General features: G+C 43.2%; 1 protein-coding gene across 5 annotated transcripts in view; it reads left to right on the plus strand.

Annotated features, from left to right (window-relative positions):
* Positions 1-23,875, plus strand: part of FYN (FYN proto-oncogene, Src family tyrosine kinase) — a 209,792-nt gene that overhangs the window by 22,762 nt on the left and 163,155 nt on the right. For 4 of the 5 annotated variants that reach the window (XM_028104114.2, XM_028104113.2, XM_028104112.2 and 1 more), the window contains exon 2: positions 4,929-4,968. The exons of the other annotated variant lie outside the window; for it this stretch is intronic. The gene's annotated coding sequence lies outside the window, so the exon portion shown is untranslated. The remainder of the gene's footprint in view (positions 1-4,928; positions 4,969-23,875) is intronic. 5 annotated transcript variants of the gene reach the window in all.

The following is a 23,875-nucleotide window of genomic DNA, read 5'->3' on the forward strand; positions in this document are numbered from 1 at the left end:
TGCTGCCATCTTGAACCTTGTTGGAAGGTTCGTGTGTGGAGGAGGACACAGGAGAATGAGCTGGTCTGGGGCCAGAGTGAATGGCTAAAGGAAAATAAACTTTTTCCTGGGGAAACCAGGCAATGAGGAATACCCCACAACAAAGGGCCTTGTCTGAGCTGGCTCCTGTCTCTGGGGCCTGACCCAGTTGTTAGGCACACGGGAGACTGTGGTGACCTTGAGCGTGGATGGTCCCAAACACTGTGCCGCGTGTCTTTGTGCAGCTGTGGAGGCCTCAGGAAGCCCACTGAGAGAGTGGGCCTGTTCCCAGGCTTCAGGCAGGGAGCCAGGGGCCGCCCCTTCACCAGGGAACATTGAGGAGCTTCTGTGTACGCTCTCTATGTGTCTCAGCTTTCTTTGGAATTGTGGCAGAGTCTGGCCCTGCCTGGTCTTTTTTGTGCCTTGGATCCTAAGTTAATAACTGAAGGAACAGTGCCCCTGTTGACACACTTGATATGGAAGTTGCTGTCCAATGGCCATTTTATCCTCGTTGCCACTGACATCACACCATGTACAGTTCTGAGGTTCTCACTTTAGTTTTGATTGAATAGAGCTATGATCGTTGGAGCAGAAAGCAGCCATTCAGATGTGAATAGACATGTCTAGTAACATGCAGATGTTTTTTGGCAGGTTGATGAATATTTTAAATCTTTTTCAAGAAGTAAAAAGGGTTGAATTGGAAATAGAGAAGATTCTGTGGCAAGAGAAAAGTATATTTCATTTCTCTCTCAGTCTTCCTTTTCTTAAAATAATCAAACAAAAACGAGAACCAGGATTTAAATCTTGGATTTGTCATATCCCTTACATCTCTCTTTACATGGGAGTTGTGATTATGACTCTCATGTATTGAACCTCAGTTTCTCACATTTTTAAGTAAAAAGGAAACACTGGCTAATATTTAAAAATAACAGCAGAATCTCCAGATTGAATCTTTGTCACTTATTTATAGCTAAAGACACAGGACTAAATGGAAGGAAAGGTCATCTTCTGGTGATCTATAAGCTATGTGTGGTATGTGGGCACACCCTGGATTTGTCTCCTCCACCCCTCCCCAGCACACCCCCCCCCCCCCACCGTACTTGCAGCTTGAGTCAGCGCAGCTTTGTTTCCTTCATCCCTGTCGGTCAGTTCTTCATTAGTCACTCTGTCACCGCCCCTCGTCCCCCTTTACCCCTCCATCGGCAGAGCTGACACAAGCCCCTGTTGTGCTCGGCATGGCCCCAGCCCCAGATGAGCTGGTGTCTGAGCAGGGGAGACCATGAAACAGGTCCTGCGGAAAGTGCTGTAAGAACACCGAGGAGGGGAAATCTGGTTCTGCATAGAAGTGGGACCAAAGGAAAACAGGAGTGAAAAGGTAGTTTTTGTCCCGGGCCCCGACAGCGACGGCGAGTTAGGAGAAAACTCTCCTGACCCAGCAGGGTGGTGAGATTGGAGTGACAATGCTTCGTCCGGTGCCAGGAATCTGCTGGGGGCTCTCTGCTTTTCTGCCCCTTCCTGGGATAGAGGCGAATAGAAAAGACACTGGTAACCACAGGAGTGCGCCTCTAACTGACTGACTCCTTAGCTGGCCTCTGCCTCAGTTTCCCACCTTTCTCCCAGCAGCCTATAACCGTCCTCTTAACTCCCGCTCTGCCCTGTGGTCTTGCCAAGCCTCTTGCCATTCTCTGAACATGGGGCTGATGCCCCGTTGACTGTGTCTTTTCATTCCCCTGCCCTGTGGTGGGTGCCGTGGGAGCTGTCCCTAGGTGGTTGGAAATAGGAGAGCACTGGGGCTACGGGGATGGCTGCATCAAGAGAGAACTCAGAGGTGAAGGCTTCTCAGTTTTATTTTTAGAGTTTTCTCTAAAAACAAAGACCTCTGTGTATTCTCCCAAAGATAGAGGATTTGATCCGATCTAAATAGTTGGGAGCAGCTCATTTTTGGCCAGGGCCTTATCCTCTGGCCTCCAGTCCTGCAGGCAGTCACACATTTGCAACATTCATGGATCAGCCTTTTCCACTGGGGAATCTGGGTCACTTCAGTCATGTTTCTCAAACAAAACATTAGCACTACTTCAGCAGGAAGAATAAAAGCATGGAAAATGCCCTAATGCCCACAAGCCCACAGTTGAATACAGAGTCAACTATTGAAAGTATCTACATATGCATATCTGTGTCTGTTCCAAAAACACACACATGGGGAAGGAGCGGTCTATCGTGCCTTAAGCCTTGGAAACTTAAAACTTGAAGATTCCAAAAATTTAGATTTAGAAGAAAAATTAAATGGGATAGTTGGTCAGTTTTTAAAGAATGATTTTTTAAATGTAAGACAAATAAAAGGTACTTTTTTTTTTTTTTAAGATTTACCTATTAGAGAGAGAGAGAGAGCATGCGCACGCACTTGCACACGAGGAGGAGGTACAGGGGCGGGGGGCAGGGGGAAAGGGCTGAAAGAAGTCTCATGACCCTGAGATCGCAACCCGAGCCAAAACCAAGAGTTGGACGTTCAACCAACTGTGCCACCCAGGCGTCCCAAATAAAAGGTACTTCTGTTTCACTTAAACATTTGATGACAACATTTATTTATTCTCAACTTTTCAGAAACACACCCTTTAGTTAAGACAGATATACCTGGTTTTAAAAAACAAATGCCACTCTTCATACTAGACAGGGCTGTCCTATGAATTTTACTTCTTGGCAATTTTATTTCACCAAACCATATCCTCTTTGAAACAATGGGGCCGGTGCCTTAAAATATCTCGGGCTGTGCTTGCTAGGAGTCTTTGAAGCTAAAGCTGTGGCATCCTTCTGGTTTATGGCTGCAGGATGATGCATATATGTATTGTCTTTGTTAATTAACTCCATCTGTTTTGTAAGCCTGAAAAAGAAATTGGATGAAGCTGCATATATGTATGGATGGGTAATATTCCTTTTGCAATAGTGAGCCAGCAGCTCCAAAGAGCTTTTCAGTTTTCCTTTTGCTACCAGTTGCTAAAGTGCTGTGGAGCTAAGGCTCATTCTTCAAGAGCCTGTTGTTGAACTGGGCATCCCTGCAGTTGCACTTGTGCTATCTGTATGAGAGAGGTTGAGTTTCCTTACTACTTTGGAAAAGGGTAGTGATTCTCCAAGTGCGCTTTCTGTGGCAGATGAAGGGATCTTTCACCTTGCAAATAGAAAATTCCATTCTGTAAATCAGAATGACTGCCTTCCTAAACCTCTTTGAAAGTGTTCAAGTGGAAGTCAGGCTTCCACTGTATATATGTTCCCTTTGGTGAAACTGTTTTGTTTTGTTTTTTTTTTACTTAGTCATTTTAGAGGCGGGGAGGGGCAGAGGGAGAGGAAGAGAGAGAAACTTAAGCAGACTCTGCGCTGAGTATGGAGCCTGATGCAGGGCTCGAACTCATGACCCTGAGATCATAACCTGAGCCAAAACCAAGAGTCGGTCGCTTAACCAACTGTGCCACGCAGGCGCCCCTCCCTGGTGAAAAGTTTTCATGGTACTAAATTTCTCTTTGCTGGTTATAGGGAGGCTAGTTAAAAATTTTCGACAATGGGGATTCCCATTTTTTCCAGCTCGGCATTGTCTGCATCCGCAGTGGGTTATCCAGAAGAAAAGGCCTATATGGCCTGGTGCATCTCCTCTGTTAGGACAGGACGGCATGTCAGAAGCAAGAAAGAGATGGGGTGATGTGGGTTGCTAAGGTACCGGCTATAGTGGCATGCTCATTAGCACATTCTCTCCCTCCAGCCTCATGCTGGTTCTCTGGCATGTCTGCAGTCAGTTCATGATTTGAATACCCATCTGCAGAAGACAGTATATGAGTTTCTAATTCTCTTCCCCATGGTCATTTTTTCCTTTCCTTCATTCTGAGTCATCTTTGATTAAACAAAACAAAGATGTTACTGTTAATTATGCACCCTTTCAAACAGTGCAAAAATTCTTTTGTGTGTGGGGGGGATGGTTTTGATGGGGATAGTGATTTATGATGGCAGTATTTTAAACCATGGGCCAGGATGCTAAGAATCATAATGAAAAAAAAGTGTGAGTCTCTGCTAAGATAGGAAAAATGGTTTCTGCTTTTTTATTCACATTCCTCAGACCTTTTACTTTCTTCCCTAACGTTGTCAACATAATTCCATTCAGCCATTTTTATTCTCTTTAGACATCTTATTAAAACTGAAGCTTTGTTCAAATAGCTAAAATTGCAAATAATAAATGAGGTACCATAATATTGGCAGGTTGTAGGCAGAGTGCATGAGCAAACTGGAAATCTGCCATCCTGCTCCTGGCACTTTAAAGATTAGTGTGAAATGGGCAGGGGTGCCACAGAATCAGCACTCAGCTCCGCCAGGGGGTTGGCACAAGGTTCTAAGGTAATCCTGGGGCTCGAGTTCCGTGGACAAGTTGGTGCAGGCTGGTGGGTTGGCACACTTCCCAGAGAGGGGAACTCCAGCTGATGGGAAAGAGGGGCCATCCCAAGAAGGCTGTTTTGACAGCGAAGCCCACCCACAGTTAGACAGGAAGTGGGGCACATATGGGTTGGGAGCTAAGGGAAGATCTAAGCCAAGAGGTGAGTTGAATAAGACCTTGGAAGACTCATTTTTTTTAATGTGTCCCAGCTATGGATGACTTGTAGGCACTCAGAAGGTGTGTGTGTGTGTGTGTAACACCTCCATCTTTATCTTTCCTGACTCCAGAAACTCAAGATCTCATGTCAGCCAGGTCTTTGCAGTTGCAGGCAGGTGTTTGTGGCAACTGTGACTTAGCAACGATTGTGTGAACGAGAAAAAAGTTGTGGGCAAGTTGATTTTCTGCAGCAAATGGAAATTCTATGGTAGTACTTTGTGGGAGGTTTATAGGCAAAGAGTGTTCGGTTCTTTTTTGATGTCTATTTTTTTTTCTTCTACAGTTTTTTGAAGAAGCAGGATGCTGATCTAGACGTGGAAAAAGTAAGTTGACAAGTTTTGCACTGAGAGCACATGCCTTGTGAATTAGAAAGGGTGTCCCTTTGGGACCCAGGACTTGGTCCACTTTGAACTTGGGATTGTGACTCTGAGTCTGTAGGTTTCTAAGAGAGAGGTTGAGTTGGAGAGGGAGCTGGTACATGAACAGAAAGTCTTCCCTCACTTAGGTGAATCTGCCATTTTCCCCTTCTCTTAGTTGTAACACTCGGTTTTGATAATTATGGGAACATATTTTTTAGCTACACGATGTGTCTCCTTACCCCAGAAATAGAATGAGACAGCTGTCCTGTGGCTGATGAGCCTTCAGGGTCTGCTGAGGGGTGGGTAGCACTCTGTCTTCAGACTGGTCAAGGAAGTCCATCCATTTTTGTTTTTTCTCTACTCTGAGATGATTACTGCTTACCTCTGCCCTAGTTATACCTTCGAATTGTAGTCACTGTGTCACAGGTCATTCTTGCATTCACTGAACATTTTTTTTGAGGCGCACTGCATGTTAAGCACCATGCTGGAATCAAATGAATTCCATCTGAGACAAAAATGAATGTGACCGACAAGTACACAGGCAATGATTATACAGTGTGATAGAAGTGTGCAGAAGGGGCTCTGGAAGCTCAGACTGAGGCTGGACTGTCCAGAAAAGCTCCCTGACGGAGGGGATGTGTGAAGGAACCACATATTCATTGCCTCTGTAAAGTTTGCTGAGTCTCCTCTGCTTGTACTTCGCTCGTCTCCCAGGTGTCTTGGGTTCCCATGAAAGGTTGGACTTAAGTAAGTCTCACTAGCCACCGTGGGATCCTCTTCTGCCTCAGTCTCCACTGCCCAGTCACATTGCCTTGGGGGTAATTTTTCAGCAGTTCAGAGTTACAATCCTCCGTTCCCTGGCCACTCAGGGGCTCCACTTCATCATCTAAGAATGACTTGGGGTTATTTCCCATTTTGAATTTGTAAGACAGGTTCTTCTCCCTGAACCTAGAGCCATTCTTATGCAGTTGGTGTACCTTTAAGTTGAGGAGGTATACTATCTGAAACCTCCTTCTAGAACAATTATGAGCAACCCCTGACCTTTTTCCCATGCAGCCCCCTAGCTTCTGCAGAATGGCCTGTGATCTGCTTTCAGTCGTGGCCTTTTCAGCTCATGCAAACCAAGGTGACTCAGGCTCTAGTCAGGGCTAGATTGGAGGGGAGCCTTTTCAAAATCCCGGTGTGCTTAGGTTTTGGCTGTGGAAGCCAGGGGCTGGCAAAGGTACTCCCTATGGGGGGTCAGCACCGTGGCCCTCCTGGGCCAGGCTGGCCCCAGAGCAGGCTAGAAGACCCTTTGGGTGCCAGGAGCCACCTCAGGATGGTGTAGCGCAGAATAGCCGGACTAGCCAGACGGGTTAGGAAATGCCTGGAGCTGTTCCAGGCTGCAGGGCTTGCCCTGCCTTGTGAGAGGTGAATCCTACAACCATGAAAGGGGGAGGTCCAGTTTATGGAGGAGGCGGGTCTGTTAATTGTGTTCTCAGTACAACCCAATGCCAGGCAGACAAGAGGGCTCAGTAAATGGGGTGTGAAGCCCTGAGTGGAATGAATTAGAGTCTTGCTTCAGCTCTGCTGTTCACTTGCTCTAAGACCTTAGGAAAATCTTTTCTCCTGTGCAAGCCTCATTTTTCTCATCAGTAACATGGTCCATTTTCCAGGATCAAGTAAAATTCTTCATTTTTTTTTTAAAGATTTTATTTATTTATTTGAGAGAGAGAATGAGAGATAGAGAGCATGAGAGGCAAGAGGTCAGAGGGAGAAGCAGACTCCCTGCCGAGCAGGGAGCCTGATGTGGGACTCGATCCCGGGACTCCAGGATCATGACCTGAGCTGAAGGCAGTCACTTAACCAACTGAGCCACCCAGGCGCCCAAAATTCTTCATTTTTTAACCTAAAAACATAAACCGCACGTATTTCTTGATTTTCTGACTCGGGCTTTGTACCAAAAAGGACAAAGGGCTGTTGGCCACGAGTCTGAAGGATGCTTAATAAGGCCCACCAGAAGCTGGGAGGTCCTCTCAGGCACAGCCTTGTCTGTTGTACGTACTCTCAGGTACAACACTGGCTGCAATGAGTATCTAATGAGGGAATGAATACTGTGACTGACCCTGTCATGTGGGTTGGGTATTTGTAAGTACTGAGGGAAATTCAAAGTAAGAGAAGCTAAAAGGGTAGTGGGAAATGCTTCTTGGGCTGCGGGAATTTGAGCTGCCTGCAGAGGACTCTGCCTGCTGCACCCTCTCGGTCACATAGTTAATGACCTGGAAAACACTTAACCGCCCTAGGGGAGTTTACTATTTTAAAAGTTCTAATTCAAAAGCTCCAATTCCAAAATTTTTTCTAATGCTGATAGAAGGCTGTTGAGCACAGATGTATAAATTGTTCTTTTCGCCTGTATTTATATATCTGCCAAGAAGAATCTAGAATAGGGTGTGCCTCCATTGTATAATTAAATGATACCTGCTGGCCAACCCAAGTGAAGAAAAATCACAGAAGTCATGGTATGTTTTTTTCTAAATGGATTTTTGAGTTTTCTCTTTTAGTAGAACATTTTTGTAAAGCTAGAACTATGAATGGAAAATTAGCCTTATTTCGACATGTGAAAGCTCAAAGATAAACCAACTAAATCCTGTAATTATTAATTATTATCTATAGTTTATTGAGCTTATACTGAGTGCTTTCTGTGTGTCACACTTGACCATTACAACAATTTTGGGAGGGAACCATGTCCCTTGCTTGAGGCACTACAGTAATAGCAAGGATTCTAATTCTATCTGTCTGGGTCTAGAGCCTTCTCTTTCTCATACCCTACCTTACCTTGAAATTGATACAATATTTGGGACAATATATTTGTGTGACCTCTTTCTAAAAAGTATTACGAGTAATAAAAAGGCAGTGTTACTTTCTAGAGAGGTCTTCTTTGACACTCCCCCGCAATCTGGATGGGGTTGCCCTGCCACCATGCCCTTCTTCAAAGCTTTCATTGTTGTATAGTTATTTGTTCAATAACCATCTAGTATCTGCTCCCTCTTGAACTGTAAGCTTTGTCAGATCTGAATCCTTACACGTGCTAAGCCTAGTGCCTGACTTCTAGAATGCCTTCTTAAAATGTTGACTACAGGCAATGAGTGACTGGCACATGACCAAATTAGGGGGTATGAGAGTCCATGAAAGCCACTTTGGTAGATGGCAAAGTAAAAAATCTTTCTGTATACTCCGGAAATCATGGTTTTCTTCCCCATCTATAGGTTTTATCTGTGGAAACCATGCTAGTTAATAGCATTACATGGAGATAAGACAATCACTCCTTGGCTTCCTCTTCAAAAGTACAAAGTTTCAAGCAGACAATGAATAGATTATTCTTAAGAATGAAGTAATCCGTGCAAGCAAAGAAAGTCTAAGGGTAAAAGAAGGAGGAGCGGTAAGAGCACAAGGGAGACTTTAGCAGCAGTACTGCTTTGTTTTGTTTTGTTTTTTTTTTCACAGAATCTTCTTGAATTATTAAGGGATACACTTCTGAGTATGATTTACATAAATCACTGATTTAAATATATACAGTGTATCTTCTAAAAGTAAAACCCATACTCAACTGAATTTTAAAGAATATGTAATCAGGCTATGTCAGAAGGACAAAAATGTACTTTTTAAAAAATAAAACTGATTAAATTGGGTTATCCTATTTGGTGATTTAAATCGTGATTTAAATGGATTTGCTTAAAATAACATCTACTCTGGTCATAACGACTTTCAAAGGGCTAAGGAGAGAGGTTTGATTTCCATGTATCCTAAATGATTTTCATGTATCCTGCATGGCCTTTGTCTAGCATGATTGAAAGTATTTGGCACTTGCTTTCAAAGAGATCTATCATTTTTGTAGTTTCAGTGAGAACAAGAATCCTTGTATTGCTATTCTGTTTGCAGGGTTTGGATAGCTGCCTTTAGGCCACAAATATGGCCATAGTTACTACTGTTTGATAGATACAGAGCCCACCCCAGATAAAAATTGTCATTCAAAAGAAGAGTAAAGAGAATGCTTTAGAATGTTTCCTTTTTCCCAGTGAATTCCTTAAAATGTGTTCATCCGTAAATGTAGAATGTACATAGAAGTTGCTCCATTTTTCAATTTCTTTTGTTTTAATAAGTCCCAAGAGAAGTGATAACAATATCCTAGTTTCTTATTGTGGGGCTAATAGTTTTTGTTAAAAAAAAAAATGTGGTTTTAAACAATTGGTTCAAAATTTGAGATTGCATCTGGAACCAAGCTTTAAAGCCATGTATATGGGATTCCTACATAGCTGGTTGAGAGGTGGAAAAATTAATTCACGTAAGATTTTTCTTTAGTAGGGAGAATAGGATTTCCAGGGGTCAGAAGGTCAGCAGTGCTTATATGGGGAGTCCAAAGGCATGAGGCTGTGTCTCCAGGGAGAATGTGTGTGTGTATGGGGGCAGGGGGCAGTGTCAGGGTGCAGCGTTTCCCTGTCTGCTGGTTGCTCTAAGGAGGTGTGAAAAGCAAGAGGGAAGAACACCCATAATGTAGAAGCCATTGCTTCCTGAATGGAGTGGAGGGCCCTCTAGGTGGGTATGGGGAATGGAGAAGGCAGCCCTGGTGTGCAGATGCGGACTGCTCATTAAGCCTTCTTTGGTCCACATGCTTAGGGCTGTCAGCCACAGGGCCTATAGGATGCCCACTTGTCTCCCATTCTCCATGCCCTGCCCCAGCCTCCACATAGATTGACCCATTCTCTTGGAGATTGGACATGGGGAAAGACCAGCCCCTCTATCACTGAATAAAGGCTGAGCTTCCTACAGTCTGCTTTCCTGGTGACCAGGGAATGGTTTGGGTGGGAGGCGATTGTTGGGGAGGGAAGAACTTGCATAGAGTTCTGCTTTAGATTGAAGAGCAAACAGTTTTAGTCCTGCACCAAAAACAGTTATTATACATCACCCATAATAACTGACCAACTTTCTTTTATATAAATCTCTGAATTATAAACCTAAGTGCTGCTGGAGAAGAAAAATCATCCCTTCTGCCAATTCAAATTTCTAAGATAAAAGATACCTCTTCCTAGACATTATAAACTCAGGCAGATATTGATGACCACTGGAAGAGCTACAGATAACAAAATTTATGATCCAGAGTGATCCAAGGAAAGAGTGGGAAAATTAAGGGTGAATTGTCTAGTCTTTGATGCAGAACACGTAATTCATTTGTTCCTCGAACACTAACAAATGCCTGTGGGCTAACCACTGTTCTAGGACACAGGCTGTCTTACTCAGTAGCCCTGTTTTACATGTGAGGGAAATGAAGCCCGACAGAAGTGAAATGATTTGCCCAAGGACTCACGTCTAGGAAGTGACAAGATCCAAAAGTAGCTCTCAGACTTGGAGTACCCTCTGTTTCCACTCTACGGTAGATGTTCTCTTGTACTGAAGCTCAAAAGAGCAGAGGACAAATGATCCATCATCAGCCTCATGCAATTTAACTGGTAATTTTATACACATCTTTCATTTTCTCTTCCCTGAATTTAAGACTTTCACCCTTATTTGTGGCTTTAAAAACTGTAATGATGTTTTTACCAAAGAGAAATTAGAAACTTAAAGGGGAACCATCTGCTTGAACCTGACCTGGTCCTACCAGGTGGTCCCTTGGGGGTGACAGCGTGAGAGTGACTTCCCGGAATGGTATTCTGCAGGAGTGGGAGTCCGGGGAGGCCTGTTCCTGGGCTCGGGATCATCTCATTGTCCTCCTCTCAGTAGCATTCATCGTTCTACAAGGAGAGAGCTGGATGCTGCCAGAAGAGAGTGGGGAGAAACACAGCCCACGTCACAATGGAGAATCAAGACAATCTCCCACCTACTCTGCAGGCTTTCTCCTGTAGCCGTCAGCTGCTGCATAATTTCTTCCACTGCAGCCAGGCCTGCTGGGGAGAGGTTGGAATCACTTGGTTGTCTGCCTTGCCTAGATTTATTGTCTGCTGAAATCACCTGTGAAGGAGAGATTATTAGGAAAATATGTATAAAGAATGGCTTAGAAGATACTTCTGTCACTGCCCCAAAACACTTTTAAAAGTAGAGCTGCATTTGTTCTGAGCTGCTGTGTGTATGGGGAAGAGACTTAAAAATACGTAAAAATTCAAGGTTTTCCCCTAACGAAGGTTATTACTGCCCGCTTTTGGGCTACACAAAAGTTTAAGCAGAAAATCTTCGTGTTGGTTTGCTGTGGCTGCCATGGCAAGCGACCACGCACTTGACAGCTGAAAACAACACATTTCTGCTCTCACGGTTTTGGTGGTCAGAGTCCACAGCAGGATGTCAGGAGTGCATCCCCTTCAGAGGCTTTGGGGGAAACCTGTTGCTTGCCTTTCAGCTCCTGCTGGCCACACGCCTTCCTTTGACTTGTGGCCATATCACCCCAGCCTCTGCCTTTGCCTTCAAATTTTCTTCTTTCCTCTGTGTATGTCTGTCAGATCTCCTGTGCATCCCTCTCATAAGGATGCCTGTGATGGCTTTCAGAACCTGCCAGATAATCCAGAATAAGCTCCTCCTCCCGAGATCTTTAACTTTATTAGACCCTATCATTCCATTCTGTATGAGGTGACAGAGATTGCAGGGATTAGGAAGTGAATATCTTGGGGAGGGGGTGGACATTTTTCTGCCTCCCACACCTTCTCTTTTGAGAATTTCCACATTTTTCATTTCCTGAAACATAAAACTTATGACCACTGGTTTCACACGTTACTCCACTGAGTGATTTTTCTACAAGGGGCCCTTGGGAGACCTAAGAACCCACCTCGTCTCCCAGGCCACAGAACAGGCAAGGTCATGTCTATCTTCTTTCTTAGATTGGGGTTAATGTGAGGATGAGGAATCAGGGGCTCTGAGAGTAGGGAGGGACCTTCAAAATCATAGTCTCCCAGTCTTAGGGGGAAACTGAGGCCAGAGATGCAGGGTCAGCAGCAGAGATGGGGACTAGCACTCACTGCTTCAGCCCACCTCTTCCACTGTGTCCCTGTGTGTGTCCAGGTTGTCTCTCGTCATGTAAGTCTCCATGTCATCCTTCATGTGACAGCTCTTTAGTACCTGAGAACTCCATCCCTGCAAATTCCCCTTTCCTTGGCCAACAGCCCTGTTCTTATAAATATTCTTATATTATCTGATATTGGGAATTTTGCCATTCTGATTACATCCCCCTGGATGCGTTCCCTTGATGTCATTGTCTCTTTAAGAACACAGCACTCAGACATGAACAATACTTCTGAGATGGCTTGCCCAGTATAGGTTAAGGACTCTACTCCTGGAACTGTTAGGTCTTCTGAGATGCACGTTTTCTGCATCATTATGTGCTACGCTTAGGGGAACCAAGGTCACATCTCCATTTAGCCATCCTGTCACACTTTTGGTTTGCATTGAACTTGGGTTCAGTACAAATCCTTAAGACTTTAAAATATGAATTGCTTTAAACCTGTCTCCTTTGCCCCTGCCAGATAGAAGAGCCAGGTTTCTGTCAGTAGCAGGATGCGATCAGCTTGGGACCCAGAGTAGAGTCCAGACAGGGATCCAGAGAACAGATGTATCCATGAGATGCGGCACGCTCATGGGGATGGTACCAGCAGCAGACAGTAAAGAGGAGGAATTGGGGCAATTTGGTGAAGCCTAGAACTGGAGAAAGTCCTCCGTAGGTGGCAGTCTAGATGGACAGATGTTGGCAGCAGAATTGTCTGGCTGAGCACGCCGAGGGGCAGATAGGAGGAGCACTGGTGTGGGGGGCACAAGACTCAGACAGGAAGCTGATGAAAAGAGATGAGTCCTGAATGATGAGTTAGAGTCAACTGCCAAAACGGGAGTTTTATCCTCCCAAGATAGGAGCTTGAGTCCAGAGAGTAAGAGGAAGCCCTTGGTCTGAAGTCAGAGTCACAACACTGATGTGTGTCTGCTTATCAGTGACCTGGGGCCTCACCCATTCAGAGCCTGGGGTCAGGGTCACGGGGCAGAATTTGTGAACAGGGCTGAGTTGTCCCAGCTGAGCAGATTGGAGGGTATAGGGTAGGTGATGACCCCCTCCTATATACACACAATTGATTTTTTACCTTTAAAAGCATGGTTTTATTTTTGTTAATTCTTTGGGTTCTTTTTTGGTCAGTTCTGGAAGTCCTTCCAGCAGGCTGAAATGTTTTAAAATCTCTATTCTTTCCTCTAATTAATTGATTGTCCCCTCAGTTGTGAATTATTTGTGATATCCCTAAGCACATCTTGATGAAAACCTTACCAGGGATGAACCTACAAAGTCCCACTGTGCAAGGACCTACCTCCAGGTCAGTGTTGTTCCTCTGTGATGTTCACACCCCTGGGTATGGTTGCACCTCACCTCTGGGGCCTTCAAACTGAACTGTCACTTGGCCCAAGGTTTCCCATCTCTCACGGCTATGCTTTGAGCGACAGATCCAGGCGCTCTGTGTCTATAACATACCACTCTGCTTGTCCTGTGAAAATACCCTGAGATGAGGCAGTGCCCCAGGAAGGGAGAGTTGGTAGCATGCTTGAGTTAGTCACTGCTGTGAGGGTAGAGGTCCCCCGGTTGTTCTCACTGATGTCTGTGGGTTTCGATCCTGAGCCCCACTTCCTGTAACACACTCGTGGGAGTGTTAGCCATGGGTGATTTTTAAGGCGAGACTGGAGTCATATTCAGATGTGGAGTCCTAATCTTTGTTTCTGGGGTTCACCATTACTAAAGACCTCCTCCTTTGCTGATTACACGTGGTCTGTGAAGAGCCGACCTCACTGTTGGGTGCATAAGGCCGCTTCTTGGAAGATGTAGGGGTGTTCCTTAAGTTGTGAAATGTGCCACTACTAAATGTAGTCAGCGTGTAAAGTGAAGGAAAGGAAGTGAGATGCTGTGTGGATCATTTATGTTAACAGAAGAAGGGGTAAAACAGCAATTCATTCATTTGCATAGTCCTTCCAAATAAGACTGCCAGGACCAAGTGAGATGGTTTCAGGGTCAGTCACGAGGCGGCGTGATGTAGTGGAAAGAGTGTGTGGGCCTCAGGGGCTTGAGGAGGTCCTGTTGTGCCGCTGAAGAGCTGTGTCATGTTGGCTGTGGGGGAAGCAGAGAGTCAGATGGAAAGTTGCAGTGGTGGTGATGAGGAGACGTGCAAGGAGCTGGGGAAATGATACAGTAGGATCCCAGATCGGAGTTTGCAACTTCTGTTTCTTGTCCGCTCATTCTTTGGGCAGTACTGGCCAAGGATTGGATAACTTACAAGTGTGACAGGGAGCAGATCCATACTTGGGCTAGAAGAATGGCCGGGGAGGGGAGGTTCCTTTCCACGACGTTATTTTTTCTGTTGCTCTTCATCAAGACTTAATGCCATAGTAATTTAAAACAAACAGAACGTGTGTGTGTGTGTGTGTGTGTGTGTGTGTGTGTGTGTGGTGGGAGATTTTGTTCATCTTTGGAAGGATATTCTGAAAAGTAGTCCATAGTAATTTAAAACAAACAGAACGTGTGTGTGTGTGTGTGTGTGTGTGTGTGTGTGTGTGGTGGGAGATTTTGTTCATCTTTGGAAGGATATTCTGAAAAGTAGTCCTAAACTGGTGGTATGGGAAGCGGTAGTTTAAAAAACAAAGTAACTGTCACTTTGCCTATTATATGGTTATCAAATAAGGGGAAAAACTTTTTTTCCTTTACCAGAGAGCTTGACCCGTGTGTCAAGGTGATGCTTATTGCAAAAAAGTAAATTTGATAATGGGGTCAAAAGTTTGAACAGCCCGTGGGTATTAAAAGTGAAGTAACTTCTAAAACCTACTCACAAAGTTTGGAAGTCCTCACAGTGATCCACAGTGAAGTTTTAAGAATGGGAGAGGCCTCATTGGCAAAATGTCAGGAGCACTTCTTTCATGTATAACCCATGAACTGGAAGAACAAAAAAATGTTGACAGTTACCATAATATTTACTGTATTTTCTCATATTTGGTTATATTTATTAATGTAAATACTGGCTACTAGCCAATCATGTAACTTTATTATTATTCTATTTTTACAGTGGCTTAGAGGAGAATATAATTAGGCTTCCATGTTTTCTAGGTAGTAAATACACCAACAACAAGATGTCATGTAATGTTTTTTGAAGGAAAAAGTGAAAAGCTTCAGAAACAATTTCAGAGCCAGTGGAGGAAGATGTATCAGGGTGGGAAAAAGCACTTGTTTGATTTCTTTTTTTTTCAATTTTTTTTAATAGACTTTATTTTTTAGAGCAGTTCATAGCAAAATTGACATACTGTAGAAGACCAAACCATAGAGACAGTAAAATTTTTTTTTACTGTTTTTTTACTGTCTCTATGGTTTGGTCTTCTACAGTATGTCATGTATTTGGAATCATACACTGTGTAGCCTTTTCGGATTGGCTTCTTTCACTTAGTTATATGCATTTAAGTTTTCTCCATGTGTTTTCATGGCTTGATAGCTCATTTCTTTTTAAGCACTGAATAATATTCCGTTGTCTGGTTGGTTGTACCACATTTTATTTATCCAGTCACCTCCTGAAGAACATTTTGGTTGCTTCCAAATTTTGGCAATTGTGAATAAAGCCATTATAAACATCTCTGTAGAGGTTTTTGTGTAGACATAAGTTTTCAGATCCTTTGGGTAAATACCATAGAGTGTGATAAAAAGCACTTGCTCTCTGTTGGAATTTAGAAATTGTTTTGTATTTTCTTCTTGGGGGAAGAGCCCAAATCGCTGCATGCTGTAGGCTTGTTTGCATGTAAATTAGTCAGCCACCATTTCACCTGCTGCTTTAACCCATAAATATCCATTGCTCAAATCTGTGTGGTGAATGACGGAGTTTTGTGTTTTCTCTTACATCACGTATGCCCCGGCTCCATGATCGTTGAGAACTCTCTTCCCCCAAATTAAAGGAATTGGCCAACTCTGAGGCTTTTCTCCAAAGGTCCTCCTTTTTCCTGTTTTTCTTTCCCACAGTCAGGTCTGAGTCAGGTTATTACCTCTCACTTCGGAATCACCTTTGCTGGCTTGGTATTTCAGACTTGCCTTTCAGTTCCTCTGTTTATTGTTGAATTCAGCATTCTCTGTTGAGTTGTGCACTTAGCTCAGCCCCCTGACTGTAACAGCATTGTGCTCATGTAGGGTTTGCTTTGCGGTATCCTACCACCTCTTTGTATAAACTTTTCCTTTTTTTCATGATCTTTTTTCATATTTATTCTTCACTTAATGTGTATGATCAAATGAAAATTGGCCCATGAAAGTAAAAATGGAGATGTGCTGTGCTTTTTTTATGTTACATGCAGATGGTTTGAAACATTTTTGAAGAAAATCAAATTCCCTAAAATCAGATCTCTAGGACAGTGGTTACAGTTTATGTATTTTTTTCTACAAGTAGTCTACTAAATAGGAGAGAAAACCCAATGAAAAAACTTTGCCAAATTCATTTTGTTTTGAAATAATTTCTTAATCAATTTTAATTTTTGAGTAGGAAATAAGAAAAGATTTTAGACTAAACATTACTGAAATAGAACAAATTCCATAAGAATTCTTATTTTGTCTAAATTAAGGCTGTGGTACCAAGATCAGGAACTCCTGAGGGAGCCTAACTGAGGTTAGAGCAGAAAAGTAACCTCAGAGTTTATCCTTAAAAGAGGTAAAAAGGGGGCACCTGGGTGGCTCAGTCGGTTAACCATCTGCCTTCGGCTTGGGTCATGATCCCGGGGTCCTGGGATCGAGTCCCACATTGGGCTCCCTGCTTGGCAAGGAGTCTGCTTCTCCCTGTCCCTCTGCTACTCCCCTGTTTGTGCTCTCTCTCTCTCTCTCTCTGTCAAATAAATAAATAAAATCTAAAAAAAGAGAGAGAGATAAAGAGATGAAGAATTGAGGCACCTGGGTGGCCCAGTCGCTTAAGTGTCTGCCTTTGGCCCAGGTCATGATCCCCGAGTCCTGGGATCAAGCCCCTCATTGGGCTCCTTGCTCAGCAGGGAGCCTGCTTCTCCCTCTCCTCCTTGCTCATGCCCTCTCTTGCTATCTCTCAAATAAATAAATAAAATCTTTAAAAAAAGAAGATGAAGAATTATGTTAAGGTTGGAGCCTGGGTGTCTGGGAGATGGGTGGAATTAAGATTATTTTGTAGGAAGAAAGAAAGGGTGGTTTGGGAAGTCAGGCCAGGCAGCAGTAATGCAGTGGAGCAAACTCGACAAGCTTCTCAGGAGCACAGGACACCCTGTGGTTGGGTCAGGTTGGGAGATCAAGGCCACCGTTGCTGCCTGCAGCAAGTTGGTATAATTCAGCAAACAGCCATTGCACTCTGAGTGGCATTTCAGGTCCCCTTGCAGTGCAGCTGGTACCACCTTCTGAATGAGACCTCACCACAAAGTTTACCTTCCCATCAGTGGTGGCTTGGGTAAATGCTCCACGTGAGTCTGTATAGAGAATAAAGGACGTCATGTCAGGTCTTCAGTGATCATCATGTTTGGAGGAGGGAGTTGGACAGAGAAAGCACTCAAGTCTAAGACAGAGGTCTGAGCTGATGGCTCCACATGGGTAAGAATGCCGGGAAGGAGGGGCTAAGGGAGACAGGTCCAGAGCTCAGAGTGACATGGAAAATGATGATGAGCATGAGGATGTCTACAAAGGGCTATATATATTCCTACAAAGAAGTGTGCGTATGCATCAGTTATATACATATATACATACACAAAGAGGAGAGTGGAGGGAGAAAGAGGCTAAGAAGTACACCCCCCTGTACCCATTCTGCAACATAAGAACTAGAGTATCACCAGTACTTTGGGAGTCCTTATGTGTTCCTTCCTGGCCATATGCCTCTCTCCTGGTACCACTGCTGAATAATTTTGTGTTTGTCGTTTCCTGGCTTGTCTGTGGAAGTATGTTTCCCTATGGCTTTTCAGTGTAATCTATTACTAAGTTTTGTTTGCTATGAGCAAACAAAAATACTATATGTGTATATAGTATTCTTGTACCATTTGCTTTTTTTCAATCAGTCGGTTTTTTTAAGATTCATCCTTGTTGATGCATGAAATGACATACATGAAATTCACTTATCTCCACTGCTATATGGTCTTGTATTGTGTGAACATACCACAATTTATCCAGTCTCTTCTCAATGGACATTTGGGTCATTTCCAGTTTTGTGCCATTTTAAACAGTGCTGCTGTGAACATTCTTGTATGTGCATCCTGCTGCAAACAAACTCTTAGGACAGGTGCCTAAGAGAAAAATTTTGGAGACTTAGAGTATGTGTATCTTCAGTTTTACTGGATAATACCAGATTGTTTTCTAAAGTGGTTATATTTGGACATTTCATTTGACATTCCCATGAGTAAACATATTAGCTTTTAAGAGAAGGGGAAGTCCAAAGTGCAGGATTGGCTAAACACTGGAGAGGGTCTGATGAAGTACCACTCCCCATCAAAGTGTGGGGTAGAGAGAGCTGGGGATATGAAGAAAAAGATATGGGTTTTAAACAGGCGCTGTGCATAGGGTGAAAGGTTATCTCACATGGGCTATGGTCAAGTTGTCAGTAAGTGGCATATTCCATCTCAGTAGGAATGAATTCCCCAGTTCTCCCTGTTTTTACTCCATTCTCCCTGATCAGCAGGAATCTTTAGTGCTCTGTCTGGGGAGCAGATAGATGCTTCCAGGCATTTAAGTGTGCTGTTTCCACATCACATGGATGGTGGCATGGATTCTAATAAAGTTTTCAGAACAGACACAGAGGCACACAGATATTTTGGATGTTACTCTCCTCCAAATGTAGGAGATTTTTCTGACAGCCATTCTTTATACTTTATAAATTCAGTAAATTCACACAGGGGTTCGATATTGCTGACTCTTTTACATCATAGGGTGATTTGCAAAAAACTCAGAGCTGCTCCACTGTTGCCCAGTCACTTGACCTAAGAAAAATGGGCGCATGGCATTTTGAATAGCAAATTAACTGTGAAGTATGACACAGTCCTGCGTGAGCATTTTGGCCTCATTTGTAAGCTCTGATCACTCTGACACATAAAGCGGATAGGATTTGTTTTCTTTTCAAAGAATTTCCATTCTTCCAAATCTAGATTTTAGTGAGGATAACTTCTTTTGTTGGCATTCCGAGGAGACTGAATGTAGAGCACTGAACCATTCACAGCACATGCTGTCTGGAGTCTCAGAAGTGCAGCCTTTTTGAACTTGTTATTTTTGGGTGACCCTTCTTAATAGCATTCATTGGATTTATTTGATTCTAGGCCTAAGAGCTCAGGGATGGTGGCATTTTTAAAATATTTTCATCATAGTTTTTTTTATCATCTGTTGATTGGTATTGTCTATTTGAAGCTTTCAGTGGTGACAGTACATATTTGGGAAGGCAGCATGGTATACTCAAGATAACACCAGACTTTGCCCCCAAAACTGAAAAGAACCTCAGTGTTCCACAGTTTGAGGTCTCATTATGTAAACTAGGACGTGTCTACTCTTAGAATATATTAATTTAAATGATTAAAAAAAAATAAATGATTAGAGGCATCTGGGTGGCTCAGTGGTTAAGCGTCTGCCTTCAGCTCAGGTCACAATCCCAGGGTCCTGGAGTCGAGCCCCGCATCGGCTTCCTGCTCGGCGGGAAGCCTGCTTCTCCCTCTTCCACTCCCCCTCCATGTGTTCCCTCTCTCGCTGTGTGTCTCTCTGTCAAATAAATAAAATCTTCAAAAAACAAAGATTAGAAAAATTATTAAATAAGTTAGGCAAATGTTTAGTTTGTTAAGTAGAAAAAAGCAGGATACCAAATTGTAGAACATGATCGTAATTTTGCAAAGCATAACGCATGCATAGGAAAAGCCTACAAAAATTATACCAAAATGCTAACAGTTGTATTTGGGTTATGAGATTATAGGGATTTTTGTCTCAGTGTTTGTTAATGTGGTTGTATTACTTTTATAATAAAATTAATTAAAAGGCTGGACTTAAAAGAGATTAATCTGGACTCAAATTGCCACTCTACTATTAACCAGCTCTTTGACCTTGAGCAAGCTACTTAACCAGCTTCCTCAGGAGCTGGTCAGGAACCCCCATAGGCTTGTTGCTAGTCAAATGAGGTGATATTCCAAAGCACCCCGCCCCTGATGCAAGTAGCTAGTATGGCGGTTCCTATCCTCCACAGCTTCCCCTTCTCTTGTGAAACAAGCGTTGCCCAGTACACACCCAACAGCCATGATGCTCTTTTATTATCTGGTTTCTATTTTGTCCAGTTGGGGCCTCACTCTGATGTCAGTAAACACTTTTGACCTCTTGGAACTTCTGTTTTAGCAGTGACAACTGATGGTAATTTTAGAGAAGTGATTGGTGAGTAAGAATGTTTGGCCTTATATGACAGGAGGGGAAATTTGAGGAACTGGACTTCCTAAAAGTTCGAGAATTTCAGCTGTTCAAATATATATATATGGGATTGACAGAAACATGCTTGCTTATTTGAGGACATCTTAACATCCCTTGGCTAGCAAGGAGAGAACATGTTGTGTGCTTGCTAAACAGACTGGTGATTTTCTTGGCTCTGTCAAGTTCTTCTAAGAGACAAATACAAATAATATATAAGAGAAGATTTAGCAGGATCCCCAGGGGCTGTGTGTCCCAAGGTTCCTGATGATAGGAGATGATCATGTTCAGCAGCTGGTGTAAACAGGGCCAGAGATGCTCAATGAGATCGTAGTTTCTAACTTATTTCAGGGTAAGTTTATTCAGGCAAGGAGAGGAAAACTCATTTCTTTTTCCTTTTCTTTTTAAAATATTTTATTTTTAAGTAATCCCTACACCCAACGTGGGGCTTGAACTCACAACCCTGAGATCAAGGGTCACATGCTCTGCTGACTGAGCCAGCCAGGCACCCTGAAAACTCATTTCTTAAGAGTAATAGCCAGCTACAGATGGGCCAGGTACTGGAAAATGTTATCTTGCCCTGGTTTAGGGTACATCCTTAGCAAAGGCCCAAAGAAAGATGCCCATATTCACAGGGCCCGAGTCCTCCCATCTACTTGGACCAGTACTCAGAGTACCTTAGATCTCCCCTAGACTCATAAACTTACAGTCTGAAGACAGTACATTCCTGACCTACTCAAGGCTAGAATCCAGGTCTGTGCACTCCCAGTTCATGTCCTGTTTAGAATAGCAGACTCTCCCTCTGCCTCCAGCTGGCTTTGTACAAGTCACTGGACGTGCTGAGCCTCACTTTTGTTATAAGAGGAGAGGTTTAATCTCTAAGGACCCTTCTGGGTCCAGAAGCCAAAAATTCAATAATTCCTTTGGCTATTTTCTTTCTTCTTCTCCTTCTTTCTTCTTCTTCTTCTACATGTCAGCATCTTGAGAGGTACAAATAATTAAACTATAGGAAATCAACTGTAAGTTCTTGTTCCTTCAAGTTTGAGGCTCTGAATCAGGCCCCCTGTCTTCTGTGGATGGCTTGGTGGGATCAAGATCTTTCTGCTAAGGCCACAGTTCCCCATGGCATGGTCTTCTTGGTCCTACGAAGGTCAAAGATGGCACGAGGCCAACTGGAATGCAGTGGCAGGAGGTTCCTCGCTGGTGAAACAAGCTGCTGTATCCCTTTAAGAAGGAGAATTGAGCAAGAACAAGAAATGAAGGGCATACAGACTGGATGGGAAGAAGTGCAGTTTTCTCTACTTGCAGGTGACCTGACTGTTTACATAGACAAATCCTAAGGAATATATAAAACCACTTCCAGAAAGAACTAATAAATGAACTTAATAAAGTCATAGGATACGAGGTCAATATACAGAAATCAATTGTATTTCTATATATTAGCAGCTAATAGATGGAAAATGAAGCTAAGAAACAATTCTATGTATAACAGCAACAGAAAAACATAAAACACTTGGAAATAAATATAACAAAACTATCAATTGGTGCAATCTCTGCGGGCACTTAAGGGTAATGGGTGCTAATGGTCCCAGACTGTTCTCCAGGGAGTAGACTTGGTTTTTGTAGCCCTTATCATTTCTCAAGGGGAAAAGCTATATCAACTTGCATAATTGTTTAGCTTCATCAAGATGTGGATTGTAATGTCACTTTGTAGTCAACAAGCCATGCAGCACTGCTAGGGCCGTTTCACAATTTATCTGATACAAAGGCATACCTCCTTTGCACTTTGGGTATAGAGTGAAGTCCTGAGTGATTATGGGGCCAAGTTAAATCTCACACATAAGATGTTCACTCAGAAAGTTGTGATTTTTCTTTATTTTTTGTTCTTCTCGCTAGGGTGTGATGAGGCATTTAATCCACCAGACAGCAGGAGGGTCTATGTAATGAATTTTTACATGCCCCGGTCATTTTAATGTAATCATCCTTGTTTTAAAAGGCTTCATTAAGTCTATTGTCAGGATTGTAAAACTATCTAAGAGAGACAGGAGGGCTTTTCCCATTTTCAGAATTCAACAGTTTCTTAATTGCACTGCTTTGGGTGAATGGTAATTAAATGGGTTGGGAGAATGTGCAATATTTATTTATAGTAACAGGCATGTCATGTATTTATAGTCATTACTGCACAGTGTACTTGATAACATCCTTTTGGGAGAAAAGGGGTCATGACTATTAAAAGTAGTAGTAACTTTTTGGCAAGTCTTTGAATCTAGCTGTGAATATTAATAGATCCAGGTACTTTTATATTAAAATACATAGCAAACCTTTTTTTTTTAAAGATTTTATTTATTTATTTGACAGAGAGAGACACAGCGAGAGAGGGAACACAAGCAGGGGGAGTGGGAGAGGATAGAAGCAGGCTTCCCGCTGAGCAGGGAGCCCGATGTGGGGCTCGATCCCAGGACCCCGGGATCATGACCTGAGCCGAAGGCAGATGCTTAACGACTGAGCCACCCAAGTGCCCCCATAGTAAACCTTTTGCAAGGAAACTGCACTTGCAAAATTCTAAATACACTTTTAACGTTTTTAATTTAAGATATTTAAATATGTTTGCCAGTGTCAATAGTCTTTGGAGTGTTATAATTGACCTTAATTTTGATAAGATGATAGGAGAGTGACTATTCCTTGGTTCTTAAATTTGGCAATAAGTGCAGTTTTAACACCGTATTCTTAATGTGCTCTGACATGGTAGATTTATCAAGCAGATAGGAGAGAAATTTTCCATCAAATATTGAGACTCTTAATACCACCTAAACCACTGGATGGGGGCCTTTTAGAGGACCAGACGAAAGCTAGGGAAATCCTCCATCAAGAAAAATGTGTGCACACATACAGAGAACCACGAATAGGGTATGCTACCTCAGGAGGTCTGTGGACTGACTTCCTGAATGCCTCTTCATGGACCCAAAGATGTGAATCCTTGATCTAAATGCAAATTGTACAAATAGCCCCTTCTGTTTTGCACATTCCCATGTTTAGGCTCTCCCCTGCCCATGTCTGTAAATTCATTTTCATTTATGCCTTTTCTCCATAGGACATTTTTACTCAAAAGTCTCCATTACCAGTTAGTTCAGTCTAAGTATGACAGAAACAGAGATCCCTTTTCCACCACTACTGATTTCCGGCTCATCTCGTCATTTCTTCAGTCCTTACAGGTGGTCACTAGCTTCTCCCTCTGCCCTGTCTCCCCAAAAGCTGGAACGAGCATGCGGTCTTACTCCATGCGGGTTCTTCCCACTGCTTTCACCCCTTCTGTGGTTTATCATCACTGCCCTAGTGCAAGCCTCCAACATCTGTCCTTTAAATGGTCCCAGCCTCCCCTCCCCAAACTCCCTCCATCCCACCGCTCATTTGGGACCCAGTCTTCCTTCCCTGTGTGCGGCCTGCCTCACACAGGCACACTTTCACCTTGCCTCCTACCCTCTTGAACACCTTCAGGGG

The sequence above is a fragment of the Eumetopias jubatus genome, unplaced genomic scaffold, assembly GCF_037043125.1.
Source record: "Eumetopias jubatus isolate StellerSeaLion01/CBP00866 unplaced genomic scaffold, mEumJub1_p1.0 scaffold_6, whole genome shotgun sequence".
NCBI classification, from domain to species: Eukaryota; Metazoa; Chordata; class Mammalia; order Carnivora; family Otariidae; genus Eumetopias; species Eumetopias jubatus.